The sequence below is a fragment of the Engystomops pustulosus genome, chromosome 5 (assembly GCF_040894005.1).
Source record: "Engystomops pustulosus chromosome 5, aEngPut4.maternal, whole genome shotgun sequence".
Taxonomy (NCBI): domain Eukaryota; kingdom Metazoa; phylum Chordata; class Amphibia; order Anura; family Leptodactylidae; genus Engystomops; species Engystomops pustulosus.
In genome coordinates this window covers 42,972,775-42,996,827 of record NC_092415.1, presented here as the reverse complement: position 1 = coordinate 42,996,827, position 24,053 = coordinate 42,972,775, and the positions used below count along the sequence as shown (strand labels likewise).

General features: G+C 42.2%; 1 protein-coding gene across 3 annotated transcripts in view; it reads left to right on the top strand.

Annotated features, from left to right (window-relative positions):
* The window catches only part of NCOA2 (nuclear receptor coactivator 2), a 144,084-nt gene that overhangs the window by 18,153 nt on the left and 101,878 nt on the right, over positions 1–24,053 (top strand). For all 3 annotated transcript variants that reach the window (XM_072151767.1, XM_072151768.1, XM_072151764.1), the window contains exon 2: positions 18,770–18,848. The gene's annotated coding sequence lies outside the window, so the exon portion shown is untranslated. The remainder of the gene's footprint in view (positions 1–18,769; positions 18,849–24,053) is intronic.

Sequence of the window (24,053 nt, the reverse complement as noted above, 5' to 3'; positions counted from 1 at the left end):
GGGGGCTGGCGGGCTGGCTATATGCTAGAGGGGGCTGGCGGGCTGGCTATATGCTAGAGGGGGCTGGCGGGCTGGCTATAGGCTAGAGGGGGCTGGCGGGCTGGCTATAGGCTAGAGGGGGCTGGCGGGCTGGCTATAGGCTAGAGGGGGCTGGCGGGCTGGCTATAGGCTAGAGGGGGCTGGCGGGCTGGCTATAGGCTAGAGGGGGCTGGCGGGCTGGCTATAGGCTAGAGGGGGCTGGCTATAGGCTAGAGGGGGCTGGCTATAGGCTAGAGGGGGCTGGCGGGCTGGCTATAGGCTAGAGGGGGCTGGCGGGCTGGCTATAGGCTAGAGGGGGCTGGCGGGCTGGCTATAGGCTAGAGGGGGCTGGCGGGCTGGCTATAGGCTAGAGGGGGCTGGCGGGCTGGCTATAGGCTAGAGGGGGCTGGCGGGCTGGCTATAGGCTAGAGGGGGCTGGCGGGCTGGCTATAGGCTAGAGGGGGCTGGCGGGCTGGCTATAGGCTAGAGGGGGCTGGCGGGCTGGCTATAGGCTAGAGGGGGCTGGCGGGCTGGCTATAGGCTAGAGGGGGCTGGCGGGCTGGCTATAGGCTAGAGGGGGCTGGCGGGCTGGCTATAGGCTAGAGGGGGCTGGCGGGCTGGCTATAGGCTAGAGGGGGCTGGCGGGCTGGCTATAGGCTAGAGGGGGCTGGCGGGCTGGCTATAGGCTAGAGGGGGCTGGCGGGCTGGCTATAGGCTAGAGGGGGCTGGCGGGCTGGCTATAGGCTAGAGGGGGCTGGCGGGCTGGCTATAGGCTAGAGGGGGCTGGCGGGCTGGCTATAGGCTAGAGGGGGCTGGCGGGCTGGCTATAGGCTAGAGGGGGCTGGCGGGCTGGCTATAGGCTAGAGGGGGCTGGCGGGCTGGCTATAGGCTAGAGGGGGCTGGCGGGCTGGCTATAGGCTAGAGGGGGCTGGCGGGCTGGCTATAGGCTAGAGGGGGCTGGCGGGCTGGCTATAGGCTAGAGGGGGCTGGCGGGCTGGCTATAGGCTAGAGGGGGCTGGCGGGCTGGCTATAGGCTAGAGGGGGCTGGCGGGCTGGCTATAGGCTAGAGGGGGCTGGCGGGCTGGCTATAGGCTAGAGGGGGCTGGCGGGCTGGCTATAGGCTAGAGGGGGCTGGCGGGCTGGCTATAGGCTAGAGGGGGCTGGCGGGCTGGCTATAGGCTACAAGAGTTTTTTACTTTTCTGCCTCAGAATTTGCAGTGTGAATTTAACCATAGAAAGTATTTGCATCTAGTAGTGTTACTTTTACAGAATCTTTTGTTTTTGCTGTTTCCTAACCTTCTCTTCTCGGCGTATGCTGTGTAGTATATAGAGGAAAGACCTTCTTAAACTGCAGGTAAAGTTGTGTATGAGGCAGTCACACAAAACCGTAAATCTGGCATAGTTTCTGGAATTTTGTGTATAAATGTTTGCCTCTTGTACGGTGTTTATTTTTGTGGCGATTTAGTTTCCCTTCCAGCGAGGAGTTGATGGACATGTTTAGTGTGATCAGAGAGGTAAAGCACACATACAGTCAGTGTTTGCAACACCATGTGTTAGGAACATTCCCTCCCTAGACCAGCGTGTTCCTGATGTTTTACAGGCAAGTGTCATTTTTGTTTTATGTTTGTGCTACTAATTGTAAAGTTGTGGGTTTTTAAATTTTTTTTTATTTATTTATTTTAATTTCTTTTGACATCCCTGCAGTTTCTCCTGCACTAACCGGGTCTCCAGCGTTCAGACACAGCTAGAGATCCTAGGGAGGAGGCAGAAGCAGTGATAAACTTTGCCTATCTTTCGCTGCATAGCGCTGAAGTAGCAATGTATACAGGAACCGGCACTGCTACCATCTCTCTAGACCCGGTGGTCACATGATTGCCGGGTCTGCATGGGTTACAGTCCAGCAGAGGGTATTGTTTCCTGATGTAACTTGGGCACTTATAGATAGAAACTTGAGTGAAAAAAAACCAATGTACACCAATTATGTATTTGTGTTTATATATGCCCGAGACTGTACATATTATATATACTAATAATCTTTATATAGAACCGTCATATTCTGTAGCACTTTACAAATCATAGGGGACGTATAGAAATAAAATACTATATTACAGAGTACAAAACAGTCATATGGAACAATAGGAGTGAGGGCCCTGCTCTATGATAGTGAGGGGTTGACACAAGAGCTTACAGACTATGAGGAGGAGGTGACACAAGAGCTTACAGACTATGAGGAGGAGGGAGTGACACAAGAACTTGCAGTCTATGAGGATGAGGGGGTGACACAAGAACTTGCAGTCTATGAGGATGAGGGGGTGACACAAGAGCTTACAGTCTATGAGGATGAGGGGGTGACACAAGAGCTTACAGTCTATGAGGATGAGGGGGTGACACAAGAGCTTACAGACTATGAGGATGAGGGGGTGACACAAGAGCTTACAGTCTATGAGGAGGAGGGAGTGACACAAGAACTTGCAGTCTATGAGGATGAGGGGGTGACACAAGAGCTTACAGTCTATGAGGATGAGGGGGTGACACAAGAGCTTACAGACTATGAGGAGGAGGGAGTGACACAAGAACTTGCAGTCTATGAGGATGAGGGGGTGACACAAGAGCTTACAGACTATGAGGATGAGGGGGTGACACAAGAGCTTACAGTCTATGAGGATGAGGGGGTGACACAAGAGCTTACAGTCTATGAGGATGAGGGGGTGACACAAGAGCTTACAGTCTATGAGGATGAGGGGGTGACACAAGAGCTTACAGACTATGAGGATGAGGGGGTGACACAAGAGCTTACAGTGTATGAGGATGAAGGGGTGACCCAAGTGGCTGGTGGTTGCCTGATAACAGATGGGAGGAGAATACAGGATGGATAAGTATAGAGAAAGTTGAAATTTCGTACAGTTATCAAAATGACCGTCACACACTAGGGAATTAATTCATATTGGTCATTTTGAGTTAATCTATAAATTACAATAAAAATATTTTCTACTTTTTGTAACTTTAACCCCCGACACTTCAACATTTTTGTTAACTTTTGACTATGTGTTCTTAAAAAAGAAAAGAATGTGATAAAAAGCCTTTAAACCACTACGTATGAAAATTCGGCAAAAATGATCTTGTCATTAAAGCCTTTTCAGGCCTGGTCTTTCAGGGGTTAAGAAGGCAATTCTATCAGTGATGGTCAACTGTGTCTATGTACACTGATATAGGGAAAGCGGTCTTACTGATGCATATGGGACTGTCCGCCCCTAACCTTGTTTTGTGATGTGTGCTATCTGTTGTTTCAATGGCTATTACACTGCACGTGTCGGAAAACTCGGAGAAGGTGCTATTCCTGTCTGTGTGTGTGTGGCTCAGCCCCTTAGTTGGAAGAAGTCTGTTGGAATATGTCATATGTGCGTTGCCCATATTTGTGGGCCACTTGTAGCTTATATGCAATCATGTGACCCATAATAAATAATCTTTATAGACCTAGCAGAATCATATGCTGCAGAGTTTACAGATCATGGGGTACATATGCAAGAAGTCTTCAGTGTGTAGCTTGTTGTCGCTGGGCGCACTTGACAGCAATGTCGAAGTTCTGCGCATGTGTAGGACCTGCGGCTTCACGTAGACTATCTATGCAGAGTTTGCACGCCGGCACCTTCAGCAGCGGAGATGCTGCGCATGCGCAGAACTCTGGCTCTGCAGAGGAGTGCGCGCAGCAATGACAAGCTGTGTGCTGAATACTGCTTGGTAGGGGCGATCGAAAGAGGTTACTGGGGCGAAAGAGGCTCCACTGCGCGGCCACTAACAGTTTAATACAAAAAAAAAAAAACACAAAAAAAGCATGGAGCGATCATACATTAAAGGATCTGCATTATTAGGTAGATTCATGATGGTAGGTTTTCCTTTAATTAAAAGTTCAGTGGAATTATTAGGCATATTAATAGATAGACTTCCCCATTCAGATGTAAATTGGGCTTTATACTAAATGGTTTCCCACAAATGGCCCACCCTCCTATTGTTCCATATGACTGTTTGTCATATGGCGGTTCCCTACATGAGAACACTTGACTTAGACGACCCCTAGTTACAAACTGACCTCTGAATGTTGGTAATTTACTGTACTTAAGCCCTAGGCTACAATAATCAGCTAAAGAAGTTATCAAATGTATCTGCAATTAATCTTTATTGTTAATTCTGGTTCTGATGACAACCCAACATTTTTAAAAATCCGACTGTCACAATGACCAAAAAAACTTTTTGTCTGGGGTTACAATTATAAAGTATACAGTTCTGACTTGCATACAAATTCAACTTAAGAACAAACCTACAGAACATGTCTTGTATGTAACCCGGGGACTGCCTGTACTATTATATCTCTAAATGTCCCCTATGATTTGTAAAGAGCTGTGGAATTCTATGGCGCTATATAAAGAGTATTATTAAACTACACATCCATCTGCTTTGCTTTTTTTTTCTCTTTTAAATGATTTTTATTGTGTTTTTGTGTGTGTTTTTTTTTTTTCCCCAAGTTTATATATTATATATACATTTTTTTTTTTTTTTTTTTTTTTTTTTTACAATTTTGATTCAGGCCACCTCTACATTCATTTTATTTCTTTTGTGCCTGAATTTTATCTTTTGTAGTTATTTTAGTGGAAAATATGCTTTCATATCTGTTCCATAGATAATGATACCACATGATATCAGCTACAAGAGAGATGCCTTCAATTCTTCTCTTACTGGTGTGCAAAACAAAGCCATAGCATCCAGAAGGAAAGCGATCTGTACTCCAATAAACAGAACATTTATTGGCTAAATTGAATTGATGTGTGGACATCAGGACATTATGGAAGAATAGATCAAGGGTCAGCTAAGGGACAGCGGCAGGAGAGAGGGCAGGCCGTGCCATTACTTATTCACCTTATTACATCTGAAGTGACTCTCCTTTATTATATACTAATTACTACAGTGGCTGTCATAGACCAAACATGATAATGATTATTGCTATGCAGGTTACATAACTATAGAGGATGAAGGTGGATAACACATGGGATGACTCGTGGCTCTGTATGCAACCTGTATAACTTGGGAGGATCCATAGTCATGCCTCACTGACATCACAAATGCCTAAAGGGTGAATTGCCTCTATTTACTTACAATATTTGATCACATTAAACAGTAGTTTCACCCTATAGACCAGTGATGGCGAACCTTTTAGAGACCGAGTGCCCAAAGTATAACAAAGACCCACTTATTTATCGCAAAGTGCCAACACAGAAATTTAATTTGTGATTTATACTCCCTTCTCTGTCACAGCTTTCATTGATACCAGCACCCTGAGGACACCAATAAAGCAGAAAATAAAAGAAATGTGGATGATCATTGTAGCTTCCTTCCAGGGTCCCATAAACAGGAAGAATTGTCAGGGCCGGAGCAGGAGCTACAATGATAATCCAGATCTGTCCGCCCCTTCCCACTCCTCTAGGAGTCCCAGATAGAGCTGTCACTTTAAAATAGCTCTGTGCACAGCAATTTCTGGGCTGTCTGGGACTGCAGGAAGATACCTGGAGTCATCTCTGGTGATGGCCTGGGTGCCCACAGAAAGGGCTCTGAGTGCCACCTCTGGCACCCATGCCATAGGTTAGCCACCACTGCTATCGACTCTATATGGCTTAGTCAAATCCTATAAGGCAGAGGTGACTAAAGTGCATGGAAGTTAAAGGGTTTCTCCCAACTTTTCAAGTTATACCCTCTACAGAGAATATACAATAACTAGGTAATTGGTAAGGGTCCGACTGCTGGTACCCCTACTGATGTGGAGAATGGAGGTCCTGTTCTCACTAGTCGAAAATGTGTCCTTCCTCTCCCCATTTGGGAGTGTTGCAAATAGCCTAGTGCTGTTGCTCTGCATTTTCCCTTGTGGCCATACTATTGACATGTTCGTCCAGCCACACATTAGAAGGCGACCCCCATTGCTGGGTGTCCTGTTCTTGTTTTTGGTGGCGGTCCAAGCAGTTGGAACTCGATATCAGGAAACGCTTGAAAAGTTTTGAAAACCTCTTTTAACTGGTGCGCCTAAAGTTACCCATATGGTTTTGACAGGCGTTGGCTGATTAACTTCATATTATGCCAGAAGATGATATGGGACAGCGACCTCCAGTTTCACTTTGTACATAATATAGTTAAAGGAAACCTACCACTTCGGATAGGGCTTCTAAGCAGCAAATGCCCTGGCGCTTATCTTCGTTATGTTTTTAAACGGTTTTAAGGCATTTAAACACTTTATTAATCTGTATATCCGAAGTAGCTTCCCCGCACCGTGGTCTGCGGTCGGCGCACCATGCGCGCAACCACTTCCTATTCAGGCGTACACACGGTCGCGCGCATGATGCGCGGACCACGGTGCGGGGAAGCTACTTTGGATATAAAGATGAATAAAGTTTTTAAATGCCTTAAAACCGTTTAAAAACATAACGAAGATAAGTGCCGGCACCAGCTGCTTAGAAGCCCTATCCGAAGTGGTAGGTTTCCTTTAAAGGACATCTACTATCCGATAACCCAATGGTAATGTTTATACTCGCCTCCCCATCCCATCTGGAACTGCAATAACAGTCTTGTTTCCTGTTTTATAGTGCCCTGGTTTCCTAAAAAAAGGTTATTGCCTTTCGGAACGGGGAGGTGAGTATAAACCTCTACCCTCAGGTTATCTTATGGTAGATGCCCTTTAATGTTTGCAGACTTACTATCGCATATTCAAGACTTCTCTTAGGGATATTCTGTCAGTATACAATCTGCAGCCCAAAATACCCCCTTTACATGTCTTTAAAATTTGCCTAGTGTATATTCTATTTTGTATACTCCCCTTGACCTTGGATTCTAACTTCATCTGCAACTTCGACTTCTTCATAAATGATCAATAAATTTGGTCAATTCAACGTAACATATATTTGATACACAACATTTCTAAAAGTTCTTAAATTCATATTAAATGGAGGAGATGTATCAGAGGTGTCTGAGAGCAGAACTGTTCTAGTTGCCCATGGAAACCAATCATAGCTCAGGTATAATTTTATAAACTTCACTGGGAAAATGAAAGCCGAGCTCTGATTGGTTTCCATGGGCAACTAGAACAGCTCTGCTCTCAGACACCTCTGATAAATCTCCCCAATATGTGTATTAATACTGCGTCTACAGTATTGTAACCAAACACGGAATAATGATGTGCAGAATATAATAGCCGCGCCTGATGGACCTCATTGACTGTAATTGTGTCCATTGGGGCTTTCATCCTGGTGGCGATCATTCTACCAGAGGAAATGTTGATTTTTTTTAATTTTTTTTTTTTTTTTAAATGGAATCTGCATAAAAAAGGGAATCTTGCTTGCTTTGCTGAAGTCTTTTCTTTAACAAAACTCTTTTGTGAACATCACTTTTTGTCATGGCTCAAAGCATCAGTTTCTCAGGTTTTTGGTGTAATATGTAAGGTCCCTTTAATCTGTAATATGCTCTGTACACCCGCCTGCTGTCACATGATTTTCGCTTCTTGGCACGGGTTTCGTGCATGGTAATGACTGGCTTCCGGTGCCTCTGCTCCAGATCCATTAGTTTTTACGTTGATGTGTAGCGTCATATGTAGGCTGTTAGATACGTGGTCATTAAGGAAACTTATCTCTCCGTAACTGCTACTTGTTCTCTTCTTTTCTCAATCTCTCGCTTCTATCTCCTTCTCTTTGTCACCCAGTTTGCCGTAACGCCTTATGTATTATTGGAGTACAAGTTAATATCATCTGCTCCCGATATACACAATACTTTTTGTTTTTCCTTTCTCTGCAGTCTTTGACACTTAAGATCCCTTGAATGATAACGTCGAGGTTTTCTATTAGTGATCTTTATCCATTTGTGTTTTCTGGTAACTGTAGAGCTGATCTTTCTATGATTATGACTGAGGGACCTGGTAAACAGCCTACAAGCCTGACATGAATTCCTTGGAAGCTGAATTTCAGCAGTAATGAAGGTTTCTTCTGAGACCTGGGCGGGAGGACATTACTGGTAATGGTCTGTGTAGGAGGACTTGTATTAGTCGAATTCTGGTCACTGGAAAAATGTCATTTCTGAAATATTTCAATCTTTTAACCGTAGCTGAAAACCTTTTACTGTTGATTATCTAGAAAAGGTTTTATCGTCCTGCATTTTGTGGGTGTCTTCTTCATACCGGGCACCAGCACGAGTCAAGAATCTGACATGTATGTGATTTGCTCCGCTTCCTTTGAACATTTAGTCCTTAGCAGACAGCATGGTCTTGTATTCCCATTGATCTCCATTCACACTTGTTACATTATAGGAACAGCTAAATGAAAAGCTGCGCTGGAAGACATCAACTTTATGACAAATACAAATGGATCTCCCTGAAACCCATTTGGGTATCAAACGCCAGAAAACTGGAGTAATTAGCACCTGTAATGCCATGCGCCACATTTACTAGGTTTTAGACTACAGGCGGTCCCCTTCTTAAGGACACCTGACTTACAGACAACCCATTGTTACAGACAGACCCCTCTGACCTCTGGTGAAGCTTTCTGAATTCTTTACTACAGCCCCGGACTGCGATGATCAGTTGTAAGGTGTCTGTAATGAAGCTTTATTGATAATACTTGGTCCCATTGCAGCAAAAAAATTTGGATTTTATTTTGGTCTATTTTATCTGTTCTTGTTAGATTCTTACACAATATCATTCTTCTACATGTCTAAATATTTATGACCTGCTATAAAGTTGCAGGATTTGGCTGTACAATCCTATGTTTTCGTGCCTAAGGTTCCAGGCTGGCGATTACCGATTTAATTTATGGCCTACCTGGAAATTAATTTTACTGAGGAAAGCTCAGTCATTCTGCTAAGTGGTTTGCTCAATCTACAAAGATTAGCACTTTATTTGCAACTGCTGAGTATTTTTAAGACATGTAATATGCAGTGTGTGCACCAGGGAGTCCGGGCATTGGTGCGAGAGCGCCCATTCTCGCCTCGTCTTCTCTCAGAGCACAATTGGCTCACAGATTTCGGATAGGGAGTTTCTATTCTTAAAGTGACAGGTGAGAGATGACGCTATTAGGGTTAATTGTTTGCAGGTTTTGTCGGAAGTATTTTTATACACAAACTATTACCTTGAACAGACTGTTCTCGCAGATGAAGTGGGAAACGTGTTTTAAAGACTTTGCTTCATTTGGCTTTGGAATGAAACAAATTGCTTTGCATTTGAGGTGTGGGGCCCATCGACAGTGGATTGCAAAAGTATTGAGACCCCTTGAACTTTTGGCCACAAACTTAAATGTATATCATGTATATTTTCTGTGATGGAGCAAAAGGATCAAGTATATTTTTTTTAAGTTTCAAGAAAATTATATGTAGCCTTTTTATGTGCGTATATTATATATCTCCCCTATATACGCTGATGAGGTCACACGTGGCATTTGTGATGTTTGTAAACGCATTGCAGAAACTCGTGCGTTTTAACATGGTAATAGGTGTTTAACTAGTTTGAATTTGATTTTCTTTATTGCTGGAACTGTCAGGGTGAGGTCACATTTGACGCTAGCATTTACAAATGCAACGGTGATACCCGGGGGTGAGCCTTGGCCCGAATGGAAATGTGTTTCCAGTGAACCACATACAATCGTTAACCAGCACCCAGTGCTTTGCATTTAAACAATACAAGACATTGCATTCAATTCATTGGAAACGCATGTGCGATTGGGCCTAGGCCCGTCCCCAGGTGCTAGCGTGCTTGTGTTTGTCAAGGCAATGCTAGCGCACGCATGGTAACTTGTAGAAATGCTTTGCAATATCTCACCCTGAGGATGCATTGCATCTTGAAACACAATATAAAGGCTTTTTTGAGGAGATATGTCTTATTACATACACATGATGTTAACCTAATGGGTTTCCATTGTAGTAATAATCAGTTAGTGTAAACACAATGTTAACGTAACACATTTACGTTGCGTTAAATTTAAATTGGCATAACATTTTTTAAATAGCATTAATGCTATTTTAATGCTGTTTGCAAATTTACTCAACCTTTAGGAGCAGAATCAAAGTGACACCGAGGTCTGTTTGCCGATTGCATGGGTTTGTATAGAAACACAGATGTGATTGGCTGTGGCCCGTCCCTGTGCGCTTTTTATTCTGTTTCAAAATGGAGTCTAAGCGAAATAGTGTGATGGGACCCTTTGCAGCGGGTTTTTAAAGCACAATTTTAACTTTATTTGTAAATAATCTAGTGTAGTAATTTGTTAGTGTGATTACAACTGTCTTTTGAAGACCTCAGGGTGGGGTCACATGTGGTGCTTATGTTTCATTTACAAACTCAACGCACGCGCCCAGGGATGCGTTTCAATAAAAATGCATCCAGTTAGTGACCAGTGTCTTCTCATTGTTGCGCTTGCTTTGTGTTTCTAAACGTAATGCCCACTCCGTACTCTGAGGTTTGTTAGTGAACAATAATGAACAAAAAGCAACATAAAAACCCGCCTCCCGCCTCTGGCTGCACAGGCAATAATGCTACTGCCCCCAACCCTCAAAAGGCTTGCATCTCCGTAACTTATTTAAATCTAATTTTTAGGAAAAGGAGACCATAAAAGAACAAATACAAGGCCAGATATGGCTTCGGGTGCAAAGTGGATCTTTGTAAGTTGGTTCTGCAAAGCATTGACTTAAGAGGCTGAATACGTATCCTCCCTGTACATGAACTATGCCTTCTCTGTGCATGTGCCTAGGTGCACTTTAACAATGTTATCTGTTCAGACTCCTCTCCAGGCAAGTGTTAATTGTCTGTAAGTCGGGTGTTCTTAGGTAGGGGACTGCCTGAAGTTTCTATCAGCCTCCTTCCCGCGCTAGGGAGTTGCTTTGCAGTGTATGTAAATAGTTGTTTGTATGGTGGTAGTTGTGGTTTTAAGAGATCTCTGTATAATGAAATGTGAGCTGTGTACGGACTTGGCGTATCTTTAATACTTGCTGTTTTATGGAGTACTTCTAAAGGGATAGAACATTTTTTGCAGTTGGGCTCACAAGATTTTGAGGAACGCGAGGGACGCTGATTTCAGAGGATTCGGAATCAAAAAGTTGTAGGAGGTAGATGATGAGAGAACAAGGACAGGACATGAACATCAGGTCATGTAAGGCTCCTATAGGTCACACGCTGCTTTACTGGAGCTAGTAAATGCCTTGTGTAAAAGTATTACTTGTGTAAATCCTCTTTAGTCAGTGACTGTGCGCTCTCCATTGCTATTTAATGGCTGGCTCTGAGTCAGATCTGTTATTTCTGAGAAAATAATAAAAATTCTATGTAGTATGGGAATGTGAAAAGTGACCAAGAGAACCTGGGGTGTGAAATCCTTTTCTTGGTAATAGAAAGGTCTTAGTTTTAGTGCATATGCTTAACATAGTCATATCCTTTCTTAAGCTCACTATCTTAAAGGGGTAGTCCAAAGTTTAGTTCTTTGCCCCAGGATAGGTTATAACAAGATGATATGCGTTGATCCTACTGCTAGTATCCCCACTGATCATAAGAACCTGTTCTCACGAATTGATGAAGGGGCAGGACCAGCATGCGACCTGAAAAGTTAAAGGGGTTTTCCTACAAACAAAAGTTAGGCCCTATCCCATGGATATGGGGAGCGCAGTGCTGGGTGATTTCGGTCAGCTCCATAGAGATTATGGTCATGTGCGGCCGTCTGCTCCATTAGTCTGCCGGGTCAATGATGGGTCCAACTGAGGTTCTTGGGACACCATTGGACCCTTCGTTTTCGTGATCCGTGGCAGTCTCGTCACTGAGACCCCCACTGAACAGCAGTGGGAAAACCCCTTTAATTCACTGTTGGTTCTGGAGATAGACAAGCACAGCACTCCGCTATCTCTGGGACTCCCGTAGAATAGACTGGAGCGTATGCTTGGCCTGCTGCTCGACCCGTTCATAAGAACGTGATCCCCAGTCTCTGGATCACTGGGTGCCCCATTCTCTGGATCACTGGGTGCCCCATTCTCTGGATCACTGGGTGCCCCATTCTCTGGATCACTGGGTGCCCCATTCTCTGGATCACTGGGTGCCCCATTCTCTGGATCACTGGGTGCCCCATTCTCTGGATCACTGGGTGCCCCATTCTCTGGATCACTGGGTGCCCCATTCTCTGGATCACTGGGTGCCCCATTCTCTGGATCACTGGGTGCCCCATTCTCTGGATCACTGGGTGCCCCATTCTCTGGATCACTGGGTGCCCCATTCTCTGGATCACTGGGTGCCCCATTCTCTGGATCACTGGGTGCCCCATTCTCTGGATCACTGGGTGCCCCATTCTCTGGATCACTGGGTGCCCCATTCTCATGGTTGTGACGTCCTAGCAGTCAGAGCATCGCCAATCACCTTGTTATCCACAGGAAAGGGGAGAACACCTAAACTTGGAAGGACCTTTTTGGTGGCCAGGATTCCTCATTCCCATGTGTGATCCAATTTACCGAGCTTCAAAACTCTTTTCTCTTCTACTGTCATCAGCGCATGAGAGGACAACACATGCCGATGAGACACGGTTCACAAATAAGGGAGCACAGGGTTGTTTGTTTGCAGGTAGCCAGTGCCTACAAACACTTATCTGCTGCAGATACGCCACGTGTAGACCCGGCTTTTGTGTAACATGCCACAATTCACCTGTTGGCCACAGTAGGTGTTGTGTCTGGTGTAGTATATTGTGGGACGCCCCAGGTTATCCTGGGTAATATCACATTATACTTGTGGCTGGTAGCGTTTCCTGCCAGCTGGCCCTGAAGCTTTCCCATTAATTTCTCCCTAGTGAGTGATGTCACTTTGGGCTGGATAGGAAGTGCATTGTTCCATTGGGTATCCTATTAGGAAGTAGAACAAGGTTACAAGTTCAGAGAAAATTGGTAAATGGTAACCATATGAAATTGCTGCAAATTTTTGTATTTTGTGTAAATAACTTCCTTCACTATTGGTAGGGGCGACTAAATGGCAGGTATTTCTTCACTAGCCTTTATCCAGAGCTAACAAGAAACCCATTCACAGGCTTGTGTACATTTTACAATTGCTATCATTTGTGTTTGAAAGATTTTGGGGAAATGGAAAGTTTTAAAATGTTTCCTTAGATGGTGCTGTACAGTACTGTTTATTCAACTGCTTGTTAAAGGGGTTGGCCACTTTACCTCCTGTTTTTTTAATGTGTGTCTAAGTATGGGTGTGCAGGAAATTGGTTAATTTATCAATATATATCTAATAAAAGTTCTGCTCTGCTTTCTTGATATGTAAAGTGAAGCTTCCTGTCTTTTACCTCCTGAGCCAGACATTCCTGACCATAAAATGGCCGCAGATAGTGGGTTGTGTGATGTTAAAGGGGTTTTCCCACAAAGGCAAGTTAGGCCCTATTCACGGGATAGGGCCTAACTTGCTGATCAGTGGGGGTCTCGGTGCTGAGACCCCCGCAGATCATGAGAACGAGGGTCCGATCAACCCCTCACAGCTCCTCAGACTAATGGAGCAGGCAGCCGCGCATGACCGTTCTGCTCCATTAATCTCTGGATTCAAAAAGTATATTGGAAAAATTATACAACTTTTAATTACACAAACAATATCAATTATTTGCTAAAAAATGGACAACCCTTTTAATAGGACTGGCCACTTATACCTCTAGAAAACTGAGTAATTTATACAGGAAGCATATTGGTAATTTGTATAACTTTTAATTATTATTATTGAAACAATATCAATTATTTGCTGAAAGTGAACAACACCTTTTTAGGGGATTAAAAATATTCATCAAAGGGTAAAATAGTTTTTGGCACAGGGAAAATAAAATAAAATATCCCCCATATGAATTTATATCTCGAACATGGCTTTAGGTTGTAGTCGTGTGAACACAATTGACGATTGTGTGGTGTCCTATTTTTGTTTTCCAAGGAAGATTTACTCTTCCTGGCTTTGTCATATATTTGGTGGATTTTCCTATCCCAACATAACCTACCTTAGTATTTTTCTGGATGTCCTCACCCAATCCTGAATGTGATTGACACTTTGAAAGTGAAAGACCTCTACAACATGCAATACATCTTTTATGATATTTGTTTATTTGTTATGATACAGTTTCTACTTTGTCTTTTTAGGAGAACTATTAAATATATTCATAATCCCTCTATATTTGTTTTGTCTTTTTCACTTCCGGCATTAATATCCGGTTTATATTTATCCTTAATTTTTGGGGTTAGCGTTTCTTTAAGGGCTCTATAGTTGCTGATACAGTCGGTTACGTACAGGATAAGCTTTGTAGGTTTGTTCTCAAGTTGAATTTGTATGCAAGTTGGAACAGGTATATTTTATTATTGTAACCCCAGCCAAATTTTTTTGTCTCTGCGACAGATGGATTTTAAAAAATGTTGGATCGTTATAAGAACCAGGATTAACAATAAAGCTTCATTGCAGACACCTGTGATAACTATTATACTTCTTTATTGTAGCCTAAGGCAAAAGTACAGTAAATTACCAACATCCAGAGGCCTGTTTTGTAACTAGAGGTCGTCTGTAAGTCGGTTGTTCTTAAGTAGTGGACCGCCTGTATATGGTTCTCATAATGATATCTTCCATAGAACCGTGATCAGATGTGTAATATAGGAGTAAGATCAGTACAGAGGTGTAAAGGGGATTGGATATAGATCTCAGGATATGTAGTGTGGGTTAATGAGAAGCATTATTATCTTGTAAAAAACAATATAGTATATACTCGAGTATAAGCGGAGGCCCCTAATTTTACCACAAAAACCTGGGAAAACCTATTGACTCGAGTATAAGCCGAGGGTGGGAAATGCATTGGTCACAACCTCCCCAGTATATAGCCTGCCGCACCTGCCCCCCAGTATACAGCCTGCCAGCCCCTTGCCCCAGTATAAAGACAGCAGCGGGGGAAGCCGGAAAGGTGAGTTTTGATATATATATTTTTTTACTCGAGTATAAGCCAAGTTTGGGTTTTCAGTAAATTGTTTTTGTGCTGAAAAACTAGGCTTATACTCAAGTAAATGGTGTGTATATACTTTAAATATGAGATTCCCAATATCTCTCTCTATACAATATATTACCTATTGCCATTAAGTATTCATGGCATATATATACTCTATGCCTCTATGTACTATCCACTTACATTCCATTACTTACGAACAATTGCCCCTTAAAAGCCGTTGTCTTTTGCTTCCCAAATTCTGTTTCTTTGCATCAAATTGTGAGCAGTCATGAAAGGAAAATGAACCTGAGTGAAAATGAGGAGAACACATTTCAGGGCCCCCAAAACATATGTTAAAGATTTCTGCAGAAAATGGGGAATAAAATGAAGGTTATTTATATGTTGATGAGAAGTCGCTTTTAATGTAAATTAAATGAAGATTCTGCAAGAGAAGAGAGCGCTGGTAATTGCTAGTGACTAATTGTAGAGGCAGCGAGCCAAATGCTTCTGGCTTAGAGACACTGTAATGGATTTGTTAGAAGACAGTGGCTCGAGAGGCTGAGGTTAAGGCTTGAGGGCCGTCCAGCTTTGTAGTCATAAATCTGTGTGTGCGACCCGGACTTGCCATTAAACAAACTGCTCCCTCCGTCCCAAATGCACAAATATCGCCTGGACGGAGCGACGCTTGAGGTGGACATGAAACCTGTAAGTACCTTGTACTGTAAACTAAACAAATTCTGAAATTGCTCCAAGTCGTTTCTACAATGGATCTTTTAATTGGGTTTCAGGGCTAATTAGTGAAAGAGGTTTTATCTCTCAAAGCCTTAGAGCTCGCATTAGCCAGTAAGAGCTGAAGACATTAATTAATCATTAATCAGAGCAAGGCAAATAATTCAACTTTTCAGAGAGTTGCAGTGAATCTAGTTCCAAGGTCAATATATTACCGGAATATTGCAGGTTGTAAGAATAGATTGCGCGGCCAAGTGACATAATTAACCCTTTGCCGCCAACCAACAATGGGCCCCGGCTAGCTATATATAGACGTTCATTACGGGTCTTTGATAACGTAATGTGCTGACCGTTTCATTCATTAGATTTGCTTGTTTAGGTGATACCGCATAATTACAAGGGGAAGAAAATTGATAATCTCTTCTAAGTATTTGCTTTAGACTTAATGGCATAGGGAGTTTTCACACTAGAAACGTTTAGGGTGTATAAATAGGACGTGTTATATAGAATTGTAGGGGAGACTTAAAAATTGAGTTTTTTGGTGGGGGGGGGGGCAATTTTGATTCTGGCAGATCATAAATTTATTGATGTGAATGTTGCAAACCATGTATTGCAGATCCTTTTAAAGGAGTTGTTCAATAAGTGATCGAATATACAGGCATTCCCCGGGTTACATACAAAATAGGGTCTGTAGGTTTGTTCTTAAGTTGAGTTTGTATGTAATTCAGAACTGTATACTTTATTATTGTAACCCCAGTCAAAATTTTTTTGATCTCTGTGACAATTGGATTTTAAAAATGTTGGGTTGTCATAAGAACCAGGATTATCAATAAATCTTATTTACAGACACCATTGATAACTGTTATAGCTGTTTATTGTAGCCTAGGACTAAAGTATAGTAAATTACCAAAATCCAGAGGTCCGTTTGTAACTAGGGGTCGTATGTAAGTCAGGTGTTCTTAAGTAGGGGACCGCCTGTACTTATATTGGGTCATTTTTTTGTTATTGATGAAGGTCCAACAACCCCACTAATCAAAGTGGTTGAGGCCCTTCAAGTGTGCTTGAAGAACTCCTGTGAAGAATTCCTTAAAGTTGGCCAAACACTTTTTGATAGCTGTCTTCCTTGGCAGCCATTTACCATGACTTGCACATAAACATGCATACTTGGTACGATGAGCATGCATGTGTTCTTCATGAAGGGAGAAGAGTAAGCTGCTGAAAGGCGCTACATTATCTCCCATGTCATTTATGCCAATATATTAGAATATATTAGAAGTGTCTTTAAGTGAGAAGCGAGAGAGTTGGGAGTCATTTTATATCGGACTTCTACCTGGTATAGGCTACCTGGCACTTGTCCATGGTGGTAGATGGTCCACTGATCTGGTGCTTGTGTTATCGTAAGAAGCTCTGGAGCCTCTGGTGTGGCATATTTCCCCCATTGCCCTCAGTTTATTTTTTATTTTTTGGTTAATTTTCTTTTGACTTTTTTTATATTTTGGTCAATGGGCGTTGTGTGGAACTCATTTAATGCGGAAATAATATCTGGGTGCTTGTTCCCCTAATTCTCTACGACCAGGGGGCTCATTCTAACGCCTCTACACCTGGACTCTTAGACTCATGACCAATGACTGGGATGTTGAGCACCTTTCTTGAATACGAACTCACCGGCCTCCCATACAAAAGATGAGATACCATAAACACTTCCTACTTGAAGACTGTCATCATGGTCATTATTAGACATCAGTTCAGTTAGGCCCAGTTCACACCTAAATTCGGATCTCCGTTATTATCATCTCTCACTAAAACAAGAATAAGAGAAGTCTAATGGGTCCATTAAAATGTCGATTTGATTTCAATGAATTTTAATGACTTCCATTAGTGTTCTTTTGCACTACTTCCATCATTTGACCAGAAAATTGGACAGGAGATAGAGCCCCGTTTTTTTTTCCCCTGTCTCAAATAACGGAAACCCAATGGAAATGGCAAAAATGGGCCCTGTTGCAAACCATTAAATGTGCATTGTAGTCACTACACATTTTAACTGATTTGTTAGGCTTTCGTTATTATCTTTTTAGTGACAAAATATTATTACAGGTGTGAACTGGAGCTTATATAAACTCTCAGAGTGCCTGCTTGTGAATGATGAATTTGTCTTGGATTATACCAGAAAAATACACCAGTTTATGATTACTTCTTGGTGCAACTAAGGCAAATTATGACTCGTTTCTGTCATACAAAGTTTGATAAACCTGCCCCTAGTCTGTTTTTTCTTTGAAATTATTTTCCATTTATTTCATAATCCTCAACAAAAAGGATCCCTTTAAATAAATACTTTGAACACTTAGGTTTCCTTTAAAAGATCTCTACCATTTGGTTTGATGCATTATGAAGCAAACATACCTTGAGAATGCTGTAGCTACACTGATGCAGGATGATATCTTGTTTAATCTCTGTGCTGAGTGGTTTTGCTGATAAAACAATTATAAAATTATGATCATAAAGCTCTGTCCCTTCTATGGCTGGTTCAGCGCTTCTACTAGCACGTGAGTTTTTTTTCTAAAGGATGATGTCATCCCTGGGTTGTGCCTGAAGGCAGTATAACAATTGCTGCACCATTCCCCAGCTACTGTGTATGAGTGATCCAGCTCAGGTTGATTAGTCATGCTTGACTAACCTCCATTTGTAATTACAAGCTCAGTGTCTAATGTCGAGGCAGCCAGTCTGACCCAGCTTTCTCAAGGTCCTGAATGTTATAATTGTTTTTTCAGCAAAACCACTCTGCTCAGGGATCAACCAAGATATGATCCTGCATCAGTGTAGCTACAGCATTCTCAAGGTATGTTTGCTTCATACTGCATCAAATCAAATGGTAGGTTTCCTTTAACTTACTTGCATACCCTCCCCTGGTTAGTTATTGTCAGTGTTCCCAGAGATCATTAGTTTTGTTTCTGATGAATTATCTTTAGAAATGAAAGTATTTAAGGAACATATTATCCATGGACTGTTGTGTCTTTTGAGTCACTCGTTTCTTTCTTTTTTTTTAGGTGTATTTCGTGTTACTGAAGAGCCCACTGCTTCTGAAAAGGAAATATCGTTGTCATCTTCTTCGTGTTGCTTTAACAGGTAAATGTTTCATGTTTGCTCTCAATCAGACAAGGTCCATACTTGGTTTACTTTGTGGCAACTTTGTAGTTCATTTTGAACCCCATGTAAATAAGGAACTTCTATATTTGCTGTTCTTCCAGTCCTGTATGTGCATTGAATGTGCCAAATCACTTACACAATATTTAAAAGAATCTCTCATATGGAAAGCATCCTAACAACCATGTAGGAGGTTTCTATGTAGGGTTGCACATTGTGTGCTTTATGCACATGTACATCGGTAATTGTGGGGCTCATATCACTTTTTATGTTAGGTGAGGGTAAGGCTGCTTTCCCAGAAATTAGTTTTGTCCGAGAAAACACACCATGAGCAGGAAGGATTTCCCAGATGAAACTGGACTGAACTGACCTGAGTTCAGTCTAGTGATTCGAGGTTAAAGAGGACCTGTCAGCCATAAGTTCGGCACTTGGAGCTGCTTACTAAGGTAAGCAGCTCCTAGTGCTTGAACAAACGCCGCAGTGTTTGAATGATAGCGTTACCAGAAACCTCAGGTAACGCTATCTAACACTGCGGAGGGGTACAGTGTATTCATGAAGGGGCGGTCCGAGGAGCTGCCTCTTCCCCGGACCGCCCCGCTTGCTCCATAGGCCGGCGGTGACGCCCCAACCCCCGCCCCCTTGTGAATACATTGGGCCGCTTTGCGAGCTGTCCGACAATTACACTGTACTCCGCCGCAGTATTAGATAGCGTTACCGGAAGTTTCCTAGTGCCAAAATTATGGGTGACAGGTCCTCTTTAAGTCCGCCGTGTATTTTGAGCCTATAGATATTTTGTATTTGTGGTGTTTGTTGAAATAATGTGTAGCCCACAAGCAATTTTTGCATGCAGGGAAACTTTGCACAAATAGAAAAATTTGTAGAACAGCAGTCTGAATGTCTGTAGTTCAGGATGTTCACTCCTTAATCTGTACTTACCAGGGGAGCTTATGTTCAGATTTACTGTGATACATGGAGATACTTTACATTACATTAGATCTAAAATGAATGAAAACTCCTAAACCTCAAATATTCCATTCTTATTGAAGTATTGCATAACCCATCCCAAGTCTAAAAGTGTATAGTATCAGTACAAGTTTCTTCACGGCTCAGTCATATTTTGTTGTTTTTGTAAATGAATAGTCCAGGTGACAAACTTTTATCCTCTGGACTAAACACTTCCTCCATATTCTCTCATCCGTCCTCTCCTCCCTGCTGTAACTGCTCAGTTCACTGCTCAGATCTTCCTTCGCTGAAGAGAGACACAGGAACAGGCATTTGGGATGAGATACAGTAAGAGATCTGTCTCACCAGAGTTTTACTTAAAGGCACACTGACATACTGGTGTCTGTCCCCTTTTACAGAATATGCTCTTCTTTTAGCTTCTTAGGCCCTGTTTGAAAGTTTTTTTTAAAAAAAATTATGCAAATTAGCCTGAGGGGCTCCAGGTTCCATAGGTGTTAATGGAGCTTGAAGCCCCTCAGGCTCTTTTGCATTATTTTAAAGCTTTTTTTTTTTCTTCAAAACAAAGGAAAAAGAAATTTAAAAGAAGAGCAGATCCTGCCAGAGGGGGCACACACCAGTATGTCAGTGTGCTTGGTTTACAATCCTTCATCTTGGTGGTAGATGTCTTTTAAATGTACACTATCTAGAAGACCTAAAAGCTACAGAATGTTACTACATGTCTGCCAGAAATCTACACATTCGCACTGTGCCTGTTTCTTTGTCTCTTCCTCTTTTTTTTTTCTCCTTCTCCTAATTTCATAAACATGAAGTGAAATCTATCTACAATTACGACAGCTCTGAGCAGCATAGCAGATAGGATATGAGCTGATTTGAGGAGATACAATGGTGGGGGGGGGATGTATCAGGGCTTGTACAACTATTTTGTGTAGCACAGAAATAATTGCAATTACTAGTGAACCACCAATAATTGCAATTATTTCTTCTTTATGCCACATCCACACCAAGTAGGCGTGTAAGGCTGTGAAAGTGGGCGTGGTCAGCAGCAGAGTGGGCTAGCGTGGGGCTTTACTGCTCTATGCACATGCTGTGGGTGTTGAACATTTTTACGTCTGGGAGGACCAGGCGTGGAAATATATACATTACGCAGCTGGTACATAAAGCCGCCAGAGCCTCTAAATATATCCAGCGCTGTCGGAGTGGTGGAGATTTCATCATACTTTGGTGCAAGATAAATCTCCCCTAATGTCCTATGACGTTGGGGATGTATATGACAGTTTCTTATAGTCACTTGAAGGGGGAGATTTATCAGAAGTCTCTGTTCTAGTTCCCCATGGCAATCAATCAGAGCTCAGCTTTCATTTTCCCACTGATGTTTATAAAATCAAAGCTGAGCTCTGATTGGCTTCCATGGGCAACTAGAACAGTTTTACCTAAATCTCCCCCGATTTGTTTATTTCCAAAAATAGAGGCGTTACTCTGTAAGACTTTTTTAAGACCAACAGCTAGAAGTTCTTTTAAGTGTCTTGTTGTTTTACTTCTGCTGGCTCTTGGCTGCCTTTTTGTGTCACTTTTTATGAATGAAGAGTACTAGGAGTAAGAGACAAGAGAAGTTGGGCTATTATTGGAAAATTTTACAACTAGAGTTGTACTTCAAAGGGGTTGATCAATTTAATATGGTAAGTATAAGACCCTAACAGAGGTTTTTTTTCTAGCTCCCCCATGGCCCCCGATAGAGAATAGTGTAAACATTGCTAAAGATTTTTTTTTTTAAATAGTAAAACTGGCTTTTTTTTAAAATAATATAAGTTAGATCAAAATGTACCTTTCTGTCTCTAGTCCCCTGGGAGTGGCCAGTGAGGAGTGGGGCAGTCCTATATGATGTCTTGAGGGGGAAAGCGAAGAGAGGAGGAGGTATGGGGAACATGGGATTATTTTTTTTTATCTGAAATTGATGCATGACAGAGCCATTTCTTAAGGGTGGGGGAAAACCCCTCCTGACTGGCCACTCCCAGGGGACTACTAGGGACACAATTCTGCATTCAGACAGGTAAACTTTGATCCAAGTTATCTTTTTTTCGGAATAAGACAGTTTTACTATAAAAGCTCTTTGACAATGTGTACACTATTCTCTATGGGGTCATGGGGGAACCAGAGAAAGGGCTTCTGATGACCAGTTCCCCCTTGAAGCTTATGGGGAGTTGAGTCACGTGACTCTTGGGCAGAAGAAATTGGAACTTCCTGTTATGTCCCTTGTCCAACAAGTGGAAAGGGTACAGCAAGTCCTGTGTACTGCTGTCTGGAGAAGGGGGGGGCGAATCACATGACCCGTGGATCCCAGTACATTTTAACAAGGTAAATATAATATGATCTTTTTCTTGCCCTTTTGAATTTTAATATGTGGCCAACCCTTTAAGCTGGCCATATGCGTTAGATTATTGTTGACTGACGAACACCCAATTTGTAATAGGTCCTCCTTACTCTCTACCATCTACAATTTTTAGGAAAATAAGGCTCAGGTGGTTGGATTGGCCTATTTTTTACCCTACTCTTGGGAAGTAAAATGGAAATGTATACAGGCGGTCCCCTACTTAAGAACACTCGACTTACATGCGACCCATAGTTACAAACGGACCTCTGGATATTGGTAATTTATTGTACTTTAGTCTTAGGCTACAATAAACAGCTGAAACAGTTATCAAATGTGTCTGTAATGAAGCTTTATTGTTAATATTGATTATTATGACAACCCACCATTTTTAAAATCCAATTGTCACAAAGACCAAAAAAGTTCTGGTTGGGATTACAATGATAAAATATACAGTTCCGACTTACATACAAATTCAACTTAAGAACAAACCTACAGACCCTATCTTGTATGTAACCCGGGGACTGCCTGTATTACTAAATTATAATTTTTACTTCTCAAAAAAACAAAGTACAAATAGTTTTACTCTTTTTCTATTTACAGCAATTAGGGATATGCTTAACGACAACCTTCCAAGTCATAGATGTCAGTAGACTGGTTAATGTTTATGTGAGAGTTTTCTAGGCATGTGCTGTGCGGGAAGGGAGTAGATATCATCTCTGTCAGTATGGATGTGATGATGGTGGTGATAGCTTCTATTGTAATCCGGTCATATTTGTGATGTAAATGAGGTGACTGCTGCAAAGCAAACCACTACACAATTGAGCGAAATACTGTATGATGCATATAATTATAGACCGTGCCATAAAAAAAAATAGTTGGTCATTTTTACATTTCAGTGTTTGGCTTAAAGAAGCCCAATTTGTGAGACCACCCTTAGTGAAATATCTTCAATGAGATGATGGGTCGCCTGAGGTAAATTCGGTGCGCTAACCTGCACTTAGATTGTGTCCCGTGCCATCCCGTCTCTCCCTCCTCAGTGTAATAAAAGACCTGTACATTATTTATAGTGTGGGGTGGTATGCCTGCACTGAAGAAAATGGCCGTCTGTCAACGTGTTATGTCAGAGGAATGTTAAACCGCTCCCTGTTGTGAGTCAGTCTACTCTTGTTTTCCCTCACACAGGATGCAGAGATTAGTGGGATGCCTGTGCTCCCAGCAGGTATGTAAGCACTTAGTGTGACTTCACATCCGCTCCTCCCGTTCACCAAGTGGATTTACATGTGAAGTATGATGGAAGGCAGAAGATGACTTGTACCTACCTGAGCTGTCACCTCCTAAATTGGAAGCTAATGATAAAAATGTCAGTGGCCGAGAATACAGGCATTTTACTTGGCACATCTAATATTTATCCACACTAGAAAGTCTAAAGATGTGCCAAATTTATCAGAATGATAACCGGAATGATAAATTTGGTGCATGTTTTGACACCTTTGTTTTGCTTTACACCACACATGGTATGTCACTCCGCGTTTCTGAATAAATGCATGTATGAGGCTCTAACAAAAACATTGTAAATGCGCTTCATGTCATTTTAGAATTTTTGTTTTACACAGAATTGTGGCATATCTAGCTTATTTGAATCATCCCCATTATCCTTAATATATAGTCCACAGGGACTTGGTCTACAGTCACATCATGTTTTTTGTATATTTCAGGAAATCTCCCGATGTATACACTTACTGTATCCATAGGCATTCACTGGCAGGTGGCGGCATGTAGAAAATGTAGCATGGAAAGGTGCAACAAGCTACAAGCTTCCTTCCTGCACCCTCTTACTGAGTGACCTATATGCTCAG